Raw genomic sequence first — 16,684 nt, forward strand, 5'->3', positions numbered from 1 at the left:
ATCACTGTAGCATCATTTCTTAGGTAAGTAGCAACTCTCATTACATCACTGTAGCATCATTTTGAGGTTCGTAGCAACTCTCACCACATCACTGTCGCATCATTTCTGAGGTAAGTAGCAACTCTCATTACATCACTTTAGCATGATTTTGAAATTACTATCAACTCTCAGCACATGACTGTTGCATCATTTCTTAGGTTTGTAGCAACTCTCATGACATCACTCTAGCATCATTTGGACATTTGTAGCAACTCTCATTACATCACTGTCGCATCATTTTGAGGATAGTCGCAACTCTCACAACATTACTGGAGCATCATTTTGAGATTCCTAGCAACTCTCATTACATCACTGAAGCATCATTTTGAGGTTCGTAGCAACTCTCACCACATCACTGTAGCATCATTTCTTAGGTAAGTAGCAACTCTCATTACATCACTGTAGCATCATTTTGCGGTTCGTAGCAACTCTCACTACACCACTTTAGCATTATTTTGAAATTAGTATCAACTCTCACCACATCACTGTAGCATCACTTCTTAGGTTTGTCGCAACTCTCATTACATCACTTAACATCATTTTGAGGATAGAGGCAACTCTCACGACATTACTGTAGCATTATTTTGAGGTTTTAAGCAACTCTCACAACATTACTGTAAGCATCATTTTGAGCATCGTAGCAACTCTTACTACATCACTGTACCATCATTTTGAGCATCGTAGCAACTCTCACTACATCACTGTACCATCATTTTGAGATTAGTCGCAACTCTCACTACATCACTGTCGCATCATTTCTTAGGTTAGTAGCAACTCTCACCACATCACTGTAGCATCATTTCTTAGGTAAATAGCAACCCTCATTACATCACTGTAACATCATTTCTTAGGTAAGTCGCAACTCTCATGACATCACTGTAGCATCATTTTGAGGTTCGTCGCAACTCTCATTACATCACTGTCGCATCATTTTGAGGTTAGTAGCAACTCTCAATACATCACTGTAATTTCATTTTGAGCTTCATCGTAATTATCACATCACTGTCGCATCATTTTTAGGATAGTAGCAACTCTCACGTCATTACTGTAGCATCATTTTGAGATTCGTAGCAACTCTCACTACATCACTGCAGCATCATTTCTTCGGTTAGTAGCAACTCTCATTACATCACTGTTGCATCAGTTTGAGGTTCGTAGCAACTCTCACCACATCACTGTAGCATCATTTCTTCGTTTAGTTGCAACTCTCACGACATTACTGTAGCATCATTTTGAGATTCGTCGCAACTCTCATTACATCACTGTAGCATCATTTTGAGGTTCGTAGCAACTCTCACCACATCACTGTAGCATCATTTCTTAGGTATGTAGCAACTTTCATTACATCACTTTAGCATGATTTTGAAATTACTATCAACTCTCACCACATGAATGTAGCATCATTTTGAGGATCGTAGCAACTCTCACGACATCAGTCGCACCATTTTGACATTTGTAGCAACTCTCAATTCATCACTGTAGCATCATTTCTTAGGTCAGTAGCAACTCCCATGACATCACTGTAGCATCATTTTGAGGTTTGCAGCAACTCTTACAACATTACTGGAAGCATCAGTTTGAGCATCGTAGCAACTCTGCCTACATCACTGTAGCATCATTTCTTAGGTAAATAGCAACTCTCATTACATCACTTTAGCATGATTTTGAAATTACTATCAACTCTCACCACATCACGGTAGCATAATTTCTTAGGTTTGTAGCAAATCTCATTACATCACTCTAGCATCATTTTGAGATTAGTAGCAACTCTCATTACATCACTGTAGCATTATTTTGAGGTTCGTAGCATCTCTCACCACATCACTGTTGCATCATTTCTTAGGTAAATAGCAACCCTCATTACATCACTGTAGCATCATTTTGCGGTTCGTAGCAAACCTCACTACATCACTGTAGCATCATTTCTTAGGGAAGTAGCAACTCTCATTACACCGCTTTAGCATTATTTTGAAATTACTATCAACTCTCACTGCATCACTGTAGCATCACTTCTTAGATTTGTAGCAACTCTCATTACATCACTTTAGCATCATTTTGAGTTGAGTATCAACTCTCACTACATCACTGTCAGCATCATTTTGAGATTAGTTTCAACTCTCACTACATCATTGCCAACTCATTTTGAGGATCTTTGCAACCCTCACCACATCACTGTCGCATCATTTTGAGGATCGTAGCAACTCTCACTACTTCACTGTCGCATCATTTTGAGGATAGTCACAACTCTCGCGACATTACTGCAGCATCATTTTGAGATTCGTAGGAACTCTCATTACATCACTGTAGCATTATTTTGAGGTTCGTAGCAACTCTCACCACATCACTGTAGCATCATTTCTTAGGTAAGTAGCAACTCTCATTACATCACTGTAGCATCATTTTGAGGTCCATAGCAACTCTCACCACATCACTGTCGCATCATTTCTCAGGTAAGTAGCAACTCTCATGACATCACTTTAGCATGATTTTGAAATTACTATCAACTCTCAGCACATGTCTGTAGCATAATTTCATAGGTTTGTAGCAACTCTCATTACATCACTCTAGCATCATTTGGTCATTTGTAGCAACTCTCATTACATCACTGTAGCATCATTTCTTAGGTTTGTAGCCACTCTCATTCCATCACTTAAGCATCATTTGGACATTTGTGGCAACTCTCATTACATCACTGTAGCATCATTTTGCGGTTCGTAGCAACTCTCACTACACCACTTTAGCATTATTTTGAAATTAGTATCAACTCTCACCACATCACTGTAGCATCACTTCTTAGGTTTGTCGCAACTCTCATTACATCACTTAACATCATTTTGAGGATCGTAGCAACTCTCACTACATCACTGTCGCATCATTTTGAGGATAGAGGCAACTCTCACGACATTACTGTAGCATTATTTTGAGGTTTTAAGCAACTCACAACATTACTGGAAGCATCATTTTGAGCATCGTAGCAACTCTCACTACATCACTGTACCATCATTTTGAGCATCGTAGCAACTCTCACTACATCACTGTACCATCATTTTGAGATTAGTCGCAACTCTCACTACATCACTGTAGCATCATTTCTTAGGGAAGAATCAACTCTCATTACACCGCTATAGCTTTATTTTGAAATTACTATCAACTCTCACTGCATCACTGTAGCATCATTTTGAGGTTTGTAGCAACTCTCACTACATTACTGGAAGCATCAGTTTGAGCATCGTACCAACTCTGCCTACATCACTGTAGCATCATTTCTTCGGTTAGAAGCAACTCTCATGACATCACTGTAGCATCATTTCTTAGGGAAGAATCAACTCTCATTACACCGCTATAGCTTTATTTTGAAATTACTATCAACTCTCACTGCATCAATGTAGCATCATTTTGAGATTAGTATCAACTCTCACTACATCACTGTCAGCATCATTTTGAGATTAGTATCAACTCTCACTACATCATTGCCACCTCATTTTGAGGATCGTAGCAACTCTCACCACATCACTGTCGCATCATTTTGAGGATCCTAGCAACTCTCACTACTTCACTGTCGCATCATTTTGAGGATAGTCGCAACTCTCGCAACTTTACTGCAGCATCATTTTGAGATTTGTAGGAACTCTCATTACATCACTGTAGCATCATTTTGAGGTTCGTAGCAACTCTCACCACATCACTGTAACATCATTTCTTAGGTAAGTCGCAACTCTCATTACATCACTGTAGCATCATTTTAAGGTTCGTAGCAACTCTCACCACATCACTGTCGCATCATTTCTCAGGTAAGTAGCAACTCTCATGACATCACTTTAGCATGATTTTGAAATTACTATCAACTCTCAGCACATGTCTGTAGCATAATTTCATAGGTTTGTAGCAACTCTCATTACATCACTCTAGCATCATTTGGTCATTTGTAGCAACTCTCATTACATCACTGTAGCATCATTTCTTAGGTTTGTAGCCACTCTCATTACATCACTTAAGCATCATTTGGACATTTGTAGCAACTCTCACTACATCACTGTCGCATCATTTCTTAGGTTAGTAGCAACTCTCACTACATCACTGTTGCATCATTTCTTAGGTTCGTAGCAACTCTCACCACATCACTGTAGCATCATTTTGAGGATCGTAGCAAATCTCACCACATCACTGCAGCATCATTTTGAGGATCGTAGCAACTCTCAATACATCATTGTCGCATCATTTTGAGGATAGTCGCAACTCTCACGACATTACTGTTGCATCATTTCTTAGGTTTGTAGCAAATCTCGTTACATCACTCTAGCATCATTTCTGAGGTTAGTAGCAACTCCCATGACATCACTGTAGCATCATTTTGAGGTTTGTAGCAACTCTCACTACATTACTGGAAGCATCAGTTTGAGAATCGTACCAACTCTGCCTACATCACTGTAGCATCATTTCTTCGGTTAGAAGCAACTCTCATGACATCACTTTAGCATGATTTTGAAATTACTATCAACTCTCACCACAACACTGTCAGTATAATTTCTTAGGTTAGTAGCAACTCTCATTACATCACTGTTGCATCAGTTTGAGGTTCGTAGCAACTCTCACCACATCACTGTAGCATCATTTCTTCGTTTAGTTGCAACTCTCACGACATTACTGTAGCATCATTTTGAGATTCGTCGCAACTCTCACCACATCACTGTAGCATCATTTCTTAGGTATGTAGCAACTTTCATTACATCACTTTAGCATGATTTTGAAATTACTATCAACTCTCACCACATGAATGTAGCATCATTTTGAGGATCGTAGCAACTCTCACGACATCAGTCGCACCATTTTGACATTTGTAGCAACTCTCAATTCATCACTGTAGCATCATTTCTTAGGTCAGTAGCAACTCCCATGACATCACTGTAGCATCATTTTGAGGTTTGCAGCAACTCTTACAACATTACTGGAAGCATCAGTTTGAGCATCGTAGCAACTCTGCCTACATCACTGTAGCATCATTTCTTAGGTAAATAGCAACTCTCATTACATCACTTTAGCATGATTTTGAAATTACTATCAACTCTCACCACATCACGGTAGCATAATTTCTTAGGTTTGTAGCAAATCTCATTACATCACTCTAGCATCATTTTGAGATTAGTAGCAACTCTCATTACATCACTGTAGCATTATTTTGAGGTTCGTAGCATCTCTCACCACATCACTGTTGCATCATTTCTTAGGTAAATAGCAACCCTCATTACATCACTGTAGCATCATTTTGCGGTTCGTAGCAAACCTCACTACATCACTGTAGCATCATTTCTTAGGGAAGTAGCAACTCTCATTACACCGCTTTAGCATTATTTTGAAATTACTATCAACTCTCACTGCATCACTGTAGCATCACTTCTTAGATTTGTAGCAACTCTCATTACATCACTTTAGCATCATTTTGAGTTTAGTATCAACTCTCACTACATCACTGTCAGCATCATTTTGAGATTAGTTTCAACTCTCACTACATCATTGCCAACTCATTTTGAGGATCTTTGCAACCCTCACCACATCACTGTCGCATCATTTTGAGGATCGTAGCAACTCTCACTACTTCACTGTCGCATCATTTTGAGGATAGTCACAACTCTCGCGACATTACTGCAGCATCATTTTGAGATTCGTAGGAACTCTCATTACATCACTGTAGCATTATTTTGAGGTTCGTAGCAACTCTCACCACATCACTGTAGCATCATTTCTTAGGTAAGTAGCAACTCTCATTACATCACTGTAGCATCATTTTGAGGTCCGTAGCAACTCTCACCACATCACTGTCGCATCATTTCTCAGGTAAGTAGCAACTCTCATGACATCACTTTAGCATGATTTTGAAATTACTATCAACTCTCAGCACATGTCTGTAGCATAATTTCATAGGTTTGTAGCAACTCTCATTACATCACTCTAGCATCATTTGGTCATTTGTAGCAACTCTCATTACATCACTGTAGCATCATTTCTTAGGTTTGTAGCCACTCTCATTCCATCACTTAAGCATCATTTGGACATTTGTGGCAACTCTCATTACATCACTGTAGCATCATTTTGCGGTTCGTAGCAACTCTCACTACACCACTTTAGCATTATTTTGAAATTAGTATCAACTCTCACCACATCACTGTAGCATCACTTCTAAGGTTTGTCGCAACTCTCATTACATCACTTAACATCATTTTGAGGATCGTAGCAACTCTCACTACATCACTGTCGCATCATTTTGAGGATAGAGGCAACTCTCACGACATTACTGTAGCATTATTTTGAGGTTTTAAGCAACTCACAACATTACTGGAAGCATCATTTTGAGCATCGTAGCAACTCTCACTACATCACTGTACCATCATTTTGAGCATCGTAGCAACTCTCACTACATCACTGTACCATCATTTTGAGATTAGTCGCAACTCTCACTACATCACTGTAGCATCATTTCTTAGGGAAGAATCAACTCTCATTACACCGCTATAGCTTTATTTTGAAATTACTATCAACTCTCACTGCATCACTGTAGCATCATTTTGAGGTTTGTAGCAACTCTCACTACATTACTGGAAGCATCAGTTTGAGCATCGTACCAACTCTGCCTACATCACTGTAGCATCATTTCTTCGGTTAGAAGCAACTCTCATGACATCACTGTAGCATCATTTCTTAGGGAAGAATCAACTCTCATTACACCGCTATAGCTTTATTTTGAAATTACTATCAACTCTCACTGCATCAATGTAGCATCATTTTGAGATTAGTATCAACTCTCACTACATCACTGTCAGCATCATTTTGAGATTAGTATCAACTCTCACTACATCATTGCCACCTCATTTTGAGGATCGTAGCAACTCTCACCACATCACTGTCGCATCATTTTGAGGATCCTAGCAACTCTCACTACTTCACTGTCGCATCATTTTGAGGATAGTCGCAACTCTCGCAACTTTACTGCAGCATCATTTTGAGATTTGTAGGAACTCTCATTACATCACTGTAGCATCATTTTGAGGTTCGTAGCAACTCTCACCACATCACTGTAACATCATTTCTTAGGTAAGTCGCAACTCTCATTACATCACTGTAGCATCATTTTAAGGTTCGTAGCAACTCTCACCACATCACTGTCGCATCATTTCTCAGGTAAGTAGCAACTCTCATGACATCACTTTAGCATGATTTTGAAATTACTATCAACTCTCAGCACATGTCTGTAGCATAATTTCATAGGTTTGTAGCAACTCTCATTACATCACTCTAGCATCATTTGGTCATTTGTAGCAACTCTCATTACATCACTGTAGCATCATTTCTTAGGTTTGTAGCCACTCTCATTACATCACTTAAGCATCATTTGGACATTTGTAGCAACTCTCACTACATCACTGTCGCATCATTTCTTAGGTTAGTAGCAACTCTCACTACATCACTGTCGCATCATTTCTTAGGTTCGTAGCAACTCTCACCACATCACTGTAGCATCATTTTGAGGATCGTAGCAAATCTCACCACATCACTGCAGCATCATTTTGAGGATCGTAGCAACTCTCAATACATCATTGTCGCATCATTTTGAGGATAGTCGCAACTCTCACGACATTACTGTTGCATCATTTCTTAGGTTTGTAGCAAATCTCGTTACATCACTCTAGCATCATTTCTGAGGTTAGTAGCAACTCCCATGACATCACTGTAGCATCATTTTGAGGTTTGTAGCAACTCTCACTACATTACTGGAAGCATCAGTTTGAGAATCGTACCAACTCTGCCTACATCACTGTAGCATCATTTCTTCGGTTAGAAGCAACTCTCATGACATCACTTTAGCATGATTTTGAAATTACTATCAACTCTCACCACAACACTGTCAGTATAATTTCTTAGGTTAGTAGCAACTGTCATAACATCACTGTAGCATCATTTTGAGGTTCGTAGCAACTCTTACTACATGACTGTCAGCATCAATTTGAGGTTGTTCGAAACACTTACTAGATTACTGTAAGCATCACTGAGTATAATAGCAACTATCACTACATTACTGTTAGCATAATTTTGAGTTTAGTAGCAATTCTTATAACATGACTGTCAGCATCACTTTGAGGTTGTTCCAAACACTTACTACATTACTGGAAGCATCACTGAGTTTATTAGCAACTATCACTACGTTACTGTTAGCATCGTTTTGAGTTCAGTAGCAATTCTTACGACATCACTGTCAGCATCATTTTTAATTTACTCGCAACTCAAACCACATGACTGTCAGCATCACTTTGAGGTTATTCGAAACTTTCACTCCATTGCTGTTAGCATCATTTTGAGTTCATTAGCAATTCTTACTACATGACTGTCACATCATTTTGAGATCATTAGCAATTCTTCCGACATCACTGTCGCATTATTTTGTGGTTCGAAGCAACTCTTACTACATGACTATCAGCATCACTTTGAGGTTGTTCGAAACTTTCACTCCATTACTGTTAGCATCATTTTGAGTTCATTAGCAATTCTTACTAAATCAGTGTCGCATCATTTTGAGATCTTTAGCAATTCTTCTGACATCACTGTCGCATTATTTTGAGGTTCGTAGCAACTCTTACTACATTACTGTTAGCATCATTTTGAGTTTATTTGCAATTCTTATGACATCACTGTTGCATTAAATTGAGTTCATTAGCAACTCTTACTACAAGACTGTCAGCATCACTTTGAAGTTGTTCAAAACACTTACTACATGACCGTCAGCATCACTTTGAGGTTGTTCGAAACACGTATTGCATTACTGTAAGCATCACTGAGTTTATTAGCAACGATCACTACATTACTGTTCGCATCATTTTTAGTTCATTAGCAATTCTTAAGACATCACTGTCCCATCAGTTTGAGATCATTAACAATTCTTCTGACATCACTGTCGCATTATTTTGAGGTTCGTAGCAACTCTTACTACATGACTGTCAGCATCACTTTGACGTTATTCGAAACGTTCACTCCATTACTGTTAGCATCATTTTGAGTTCAATAGCAATTCTTCCTACATGACTGTCACAATTTTTTGAGGTTCGTAGCAACTTTTACTACATGACTGTCAGCATCACTTTGACGTTATTCGAAACGTTCACTCCATTACTGTTAGCATCATTTTGAGTTCAATAGCAATTCTTACGACATCACTGTCAGCATCATTTTTAATTTACTCGCAAATCAAACCACATGACTGTCAGCATCACTCATTTCAAGTTCATTAGCAATTCTTCCTACATCACTGTCGCATCATTTTGAGATCATTAGCTATTCTTCTGATATCACTGTCACATTTTTTTGAGGTTCGTAGCAACTCTTACTACATTATTGTTGCATTATTTTAAGGTTCGTAGCAACTCTTACTACATTACTGTCAGCATCACTGAGTTTCTTAGCAACTATCACTACATTACTGTTAGCATCATCTTGAGTTCATGAGCAATTCTTCCGACATCACTGTCGCAATATTTTGAGGTTCGTAGCAACATTTACTACATTACTGTCGCATTATTTTGAGGTTCGTAGCAAAACTTACTACATGACTGTCAGCATCACTTTGAGGTTATTCGAAAGTTTCACTCCATTACTGTTAGCATCATTTTTAGTTCATGACCAATTCTTCTGACATCACTGTCGCATCATTTTGAGATCTTTAGCAATTCTTCTGACATCACTGTCGCATTATTTTGTGGTTCGTAGCAACTCTTACTACATGACTGTCAGCATCACTTTGAGGTTATTCGAAACACTTACTACATTACTGTAAGCATCATTGACTTGATGAGCAACTCTCACTACATTACTGTTAGCATCATTTTGAGTTCATTAGAAATTCATCCGACATCACTGTCGCAATATTTTGAGGTTCGTCGCAACGTTTATTACATTACTGTCGCATTATTTTGAGGTTCGATGCAACTCTTAGTACATGACTGTCAGCATCACTTTGAGGTTATTCGAAACGTTCACTCCATTACTGTTAGCATCATTTTGAGTTCATTCGCGATTCTTACTACATCACTGTCGCATCATTTTGAGATCATTAGCAATTCTTCCGACATCACTGTCGCATTATTTTGAGGTTCGTAGCAACTCTTTCTACATGACTGTCAGCATCACTTTGAGGTTATTCGAATCACTTACTACATTACTGCAAGCATCACTGAGTTGATTAGCAACTATCACGACATTACTTTTTGCATCATTTTAAGTTCATTAGCAATTCTTCCGACATCACTGTCGCGATATTTTGAGGTTCGTAGCAACTTTTACTACATTACTGTCACATTATTTTGAGGTTCGTAGCAACTATTAGTACATGACTATCAGCATCACTCTGAGGTTATTCGAAACGTTCACTCCATTACTGTTAGCATCATTTTGAGATCATTAGCAATTCTTCTAACATCACTGTCGCATCATTTTGAGATCTTTAGCAATTCTTCTGACATCACTGTTGCATTATTTTGAGGTTCGTAGCAACTCTTACTACATGACTGTCAGCATCACTTTGAGGTTGTTCGAAACACTTCTTACATTACTGTAAGCATCACTGAGTTTATTAGCAACTATCACTACATTACTGTTAGCATCATTTTGAGTTCATTAGCAATTCTTCCGAAATCACTATCGCAATATTTTGAGGTTCGTAGCAACTTTTACTACATTACTGTCGCATTATTTTTAGGTTCGTAGCAACACTTACCACATGAGTGTCAGCATCACTTTGAGGTTATTCGAAAGTTTCACTCCATTACTGTTAGCATCATCTTGAGTTCATTAGCAATTCTTCCGACATCACTGTCGCAATATTTTGAGGTTCGTAGCAACTTTTACTATATTCCCGTGCAATATTTTGAGGTTCGTAGCAACTCTTAGTACAAGACTGTCAGCATCACTTTGAGGTTGTTCGAAACACTTACTCCATCACTGTCAGCATCACTGAGTTGATTCGCAACTATCACTACATTACTGTTAGCATCATTTTGAGGTTAGAAGCAACTTTTACTCCATGACTGACAGCATCACTTTTAGCTTGTTCGAAACACTTCCTACATTACTGTAAGCATCACTGAGTTTCTTAGCAACTATCACTACATTACTGTCTCATCATTTTGAGATCATTAGCAATTCTTACTACATCACTGTCGCATTGTTTTAAGGTTCGTAGCAACTGTTACAACATGACTGTCAGCATCACTTTGAGATTATTCGAAACACTTACTACATTACTGTAAGCATCACTGAGTTGATTAGCAACTATCACTCCATTACTGTTAGCATCATTTTGAGTTCATTAGCAGTTCTTCTGACATCACTGTTGCAATATTTTGAGGTTCGTAGCAACTTTTACTACATTACTGTCGCATTATTTTGAGGTTCGTAGCAACTATTACTACATGACTTTCAGCATCACTTTGAGGTTATTCGAAACGTTCACTCCATTACTGTTAGCATCATTTTGAGATCATTAGCAATTCTTCTAACATCACTGTCGCATAATTTTGAGATCTTTAGCAATTCTTCTGACATCACTGTCGCATTATTTTGAGGTTCGTAGCAACTCTTACTACATGACTGTCAGCATCACTTTGAGGTTGTTCGAAACACTTACTACATTACTGTAAGCATCACTGAGTTTATTAGCAACTATCACTACATTACTGTTAGCATCATTTTGAGTTCATTAGCAATTCTTCCGAAATCACTATCGCAATATTTTGAGGTTCGTAGCAACTTTTAGTACATTACTGTCGCTTTATTTTTAGGTTCGTAGCAACACTTACTACATGACTGTCAGCATCACTTTGAGGTTATTCGAAAGTTTCACTCCATTACTGTTAGCATCATTTTGAGTTTATTAGAAATGCTTCCGACATCACTATCGCAATATTTTGAGGTTCGTAGCAACTCTTACTACATTATTGTTGCATTATTTTAAGGTTCGTAGCAACTCTTACTACATTACTGTCAGCATCACTTTGAGTTGATTAGCAACTATCACTACATTACTGTTAGCATCATTGTGAGTTCATTAGCAATTCTTACTACATCACTGTCGCATCATTGTGAGATCATTAGCAGTTCTTCTGACATCACTGTCACAATATTTTGAGGTTCGTAGCAACTTTTACTACATTACTGTCGCATTATTTTGAGGTTCGTAGCAACTATTAGTACATGACTATCAGCATCACTTTGAGGTTATTCGAAAGTTTCACTCCATTACTGTTGGCATCATTTTGAGTTCATTAGCAATTCTTCCGACATCGCTGTCGCAATATTTTGAGGTTCGTTGCAACTTTTACTACATTACTGTCGCATTATTTTGAGGTTCGTAGCAACTCTTAGTACGTGACTGTCAGCATCACTTTGAGGTTATTCGAAACACTTACTACATTACTGTAAGCATCATTGACTTGATTAGCAACTATCACTACATTACTGTTAGCATCATCTTGAGTTAATTAGCAATTCTTCCGACATCACTGTCGCAATATTTTGAGGTTCGTAGCAACTTTTACTACATTACTTTCGCATTATTTTGAGGTTCATAGCAACACTTACTACATGACTGCAAGCTTCACTTTGAGGTTATTCGAAAGTTTCACTCCATTACTGTTAGCATCATCTTGACTTCATTAGCAATTCTTCCGACATCACTATCGCAATATTTTGAGGTTTGTAGCAACTTTTACTACATTACTGTCGCATTATTTTGAGGTTCGTAGCAACTCTTACTACATGACTGTCAGCATCACTTTGAGGTTATTCAGACGTTCACTCCATTACTGTTAGCATCATTTTGAGTTCATTAGCAATTCTTACTACATCACTGTCGCATCATTTTGAGATCATTCGCAATTCTTCCGACATCACTGTCGCAATATTTTGAGGTTCGTAGCAACTCTTACTACATTATTGTTGCATTATTTTAAAGTTCGTAGCAACTCTTACTACATTACTGTCAGCATCACTTTGAGTTTATTAGCAACTATCACTACATTATTTTTGGCATCATTTTGAGTTTTTGAGCAATTCTCACGAAATCACTGTAGCATTAAATTGAGTTCATTAGCAACTCTTACTAAATGACTGTCTGCATCACTTTGAGGTTGTTCGAAACTCTTAATACATTACTTGAAGCATCACTGAGTTTCTTAGCAACTATCACTACATTACTGTTAGCATCATCTTGAGTTAATTAGCAATTCTTCCGACATCACTGTCGCAATATTTTGAGGTTCGTAGCAACTTTTACTACATTACTGTCGCATTATTTTGAGGTTCGTAGCAACACTTACTACATGACTGTCAGCATCACTTTGAGGTTATTCGAAACTTTCACTCCATTACTGTTCGCATCATTTTGAGTTGTTGAGCAATTCTCACGACATCACTGTAGCATTAAATTGAGTTCATTTGCAACTCTTACTAAATGACTGTCAGCATCACTTTGAGGTTGTTCGAAACTCTTACTACATTACTGTAAGCATCACTGAGTTTCTTAGCAACTATCACTCCATTACTGTTAGCATCATCTTGAGTTCATTAGCAATTCTCCCGACATCACTGTCGCAATATTTTGAGGTTCGTAGCAACTTTTACTACATTACTGTCGCATTATTTTGAGGTTCGTAGCAACACTTACTACATGACTGTCAGCATCACTTTGAGGTTATTCGAAACTTTCACTCCATTACTGTTAGAATCATTTTGAGTTGTTGAGCAATTCTCACGACATCACTGTAGCATTAAATTGAGTTCATTAGCAACTCTTACTAAATGACTGTCAGCATCACTTTGAGGTTGTTCGAAACTCTTACTACATTACTGTAAGCATCACTGAGTTTCTTCGCAACTATCACTACATTACTGTTAGCATCGTCTTGAGTTCATTAGCAATTCTTCCGACATCACTGTCACAATATTTTGAGGTTCGTAGCAACTCTTACTACATTATTCTTATATTATTTTAAGGTTCGTAGCAACTCTTACTACATGACTGTCAGCATCACTTTGAGTTTATTAGCAACTATCACTACATTACTTTTAGCATCATTTTGAGTTTATTAGAAATGCTTCCGACATCACTGTCGCAATATTTTGAGGTTCGTAGCAACTCTTACTACATTATTGTTGCATTATTTTAAGGTTCGCAGCAACTCTTACTACATTACTGTCAGCATCACTTTGAGTTCATTAGCAACTATCACTACATTACTTTTAGCATCATTTTGAGGTTAGAAGCAACTCTTACTACATGACTGTCAGCGTCACTTTGAGGTTATTCGAAACACTTACTACATTACTGTAAGCATCACTGAGTTGATTAGCAACTATCACTACATTACTTTTAGCATAATTTTGGGTTTATTAGCAACTATCACTACATTACTGTAAGCATCATCTTGAGTTCATTAGCAATTCTTCCGACATCACTGTCGCAATATTTTGAGGTTCGGAGCAACTTTTACTACATTACTGTCGCATTATTTTGAGGTTCGTAGCAACTTTTATTACATTACTGTCGCATTATTTTGAGGTTTGTAGCAACTCTTACTACATGACTTTCAGCATCACTTTGAGTTTATTCGAAACGTTCACTCCATTACTGTGAGCATCATTTTGAGTTCATTAGCAATTCTTCTGACATCACTGTCGCATCATTTTGAGATCTTTAGCAATTCTTCTGACATCACTGTCGCATTATTTTGAGGTTCGTAGCAACTCTTACTACATGACTGTCAGCATCACTTTGAGGTTATTCGAAACACTTACTACATTACTGCAAGCATCACTGAGTTGATTAGCAACTATCACTACATTACTGTTAGCATCATTTTCAGTTCATTAGCAATTCTTCCGACATCACTGTCGCAATATTTTTAGGTTTGTAGCAACTTTCATTACATTACTGTCGCATTATTTTGAGGTTTGTAGCAACTCTTAGTACATGACTGTCAGCATATCTTTGAGGTTATTCGAAACGTTCACTCCATTACTGTGAGCATCATTTTGAGTTCATTAGCAATTCTTCTGACATCAATGTCGCATCATTTTGAGATCTTTAGCAATTCTTCTGACATCACTGTCGCAGTATTTTGAGGTTCGTAGCAACTTTTACTACATTACTGTCGCATTTTTTTGAGGTTCGTAGCAACTCTTAGTACATGACTGTCAGCATCACTTTGAGGTTATTCGAAACTTTCACTCCATTACTGTTAGCATCATTTTGAGTTCATTAGCAATTCTTACTACATCACTGTCGCATCATTTTGAGATCATTAGCAATTCTTCTGACATCACTGTCACATTATTTTGAGGTTCGTAGCAACTCTTACTACATTATTGTTGCATTATTTTAAGGTTCGCAGCAACTCTTACTACATTACTGTCAGCATCACTTTGAGTTCATTAGCAACTATCACTACATTACTTTTAGCATCGTTTTGAGGTTAGAAGCAACTCTTACTACATGACTGTCAGCGTCACTTTGAGGTTATTCGAAACACTTACTACATTACTGTAAGCATCACTGAGTTGATTAGCAACTATCACTACATTACTTTTAGCATAATTTTGGGTTTATTAGCAACTATCACTACATTACTGTAAGCATCATCTTGAGTTCATTAGCAATTCTTCCGACATCACTGTCGCAATATTTTGAGGTTCGGAGCAACTTTTACTACATTACTGTCGCATTATTTTGAGGTTCGGAGCAACTTTTATTACATTACTGTCGCATTATTTTGAGGTTTGTAGCAACTCTTACTACATGACTGTCAGCATCACTTTGAGGTTATTCGAAACGTTCACTCCATTACTGTGAGCATCATTTTGAGTTCATTAGCAATTCTTCTGACATCACTGTCGCATCATTTTGAGATCTTTAGCAATTCTTCTGACATCACTGTCGCATTATTTTGAGGTTCGTAGCAACTCTTACTACATGACTGTCAGCATCACTTTGAGGTTATTCGAAACACTTACTACATGACTGTCAGCATCACTTCAAGGTTATTCGAAACTTTCACTCCATTACTGTTAGCATCATTTTGAGTTCTTTAGCAATTCTGACTTAATCACTGTCGCATCATTTTTAGATCATTTGCAATTCTTCTGACATCACTGTCACATTATTTTGAGGTTCGTAGCAACTCTTACTACATTATTGTTGCATTATTTTAAGGTTCGTAGCAACTCTTACTACATGACTGTTAGCATCACTTTGAGTTTATTAGCAACTATCACTACATTACTGTTAGCATCATTTTGAGTTTATTAGAAATGCTTCCGACATCACTGTCGCAATATTTTGAGTTTCGTAGCAACTCTTACTACATTACTGTCAGCATCACTTTGAGTTCATTAGCAACTATCACTACATTACTTTTAGCATCATTTTGAGGTTAGTAGCAACTCTTACTACATGACTGTCAGCGTCACTTTGAGGTTGTTCGAAACACTTACTACATTACTGTAAGCAACACTGAGTTGATTAGCAACTATCACTACATTACTTTTAGCATAATTTTGGGTTTATTAGCAACTATCACTACATTACTTTTAGCGTCATTTTGAGTTTATT

The sequence above is a fragment of the Aulostomus chinensis genome, chromosome 1, assembly GCF_037954235.1.
Source record: "Aulostomus chinensis isolate RoL2024-O1b breed Wild chromosome 1, RoL_Achi_v1.0, whole genome shotgun sequence".
NCBI lineage: Eukaryota > Metazoa > Chordata > Actinopteri > Syngnathiformes > Aulostomidae > Aulostomus > Aulostomus chinensis.